Below are 474 nucleotides of genomic sequence, written 5' to 3'. Positions count from 1 at the left end.
TCCAAAATATTTTTTTACATTTGTTGTATGCAAAAATAGGATGTTTCAAAGAAAATTGCATAACTTTACCAAGCTAAAGAATAATCCCTTGAAATTTGTACTGAAGGTAGACCTAGTCTAGAGAACCACTTAGACCAAATTTCATGATTGTTTGAGTTTTATTTGAATTATTAGAATTATTTTAAGTTCGTGAGTGTTAATTAATTATAAAATAATTTAAATGTGTATAATTATGTTTAATATTTTCATTAAATCTCCATATGCCTAAATTGGGTATAAATCCAAATTTCATAAAAATCCACTAAATAAACTTCAAAACAATTTTCATCCTTCATAAAAATTGTTCATTATGATTTTTTACACCAAACCCAACAATCAATTTGAGCTTAGCCCAAAGCTAGCCCAAGTTTGACCCAAGTTTAGCCCTACATGCTTAATTTAGGTCTAAATCCAAATCCATTAAAACCCACCCAA

Source organism: Phalaenopsis equestris, unplaced genomic scaffold (assembly GCF_001263595.1).
Source record: "Phalaenopsis equestris unplaced genomic scaffold, ASM126359v1 Scaffold000937, whole genome shotgun sequence".
Lineage (NCBI taxonomy): Eukaryota > Viridiplantae > Streptophyta > Magnoliopsida > Asparagales > Orchidaceae > Phalaenopsis > Phalaenopsis equestris.
This window is presented reverse-complemented; position numbering follows the sequence as displayed.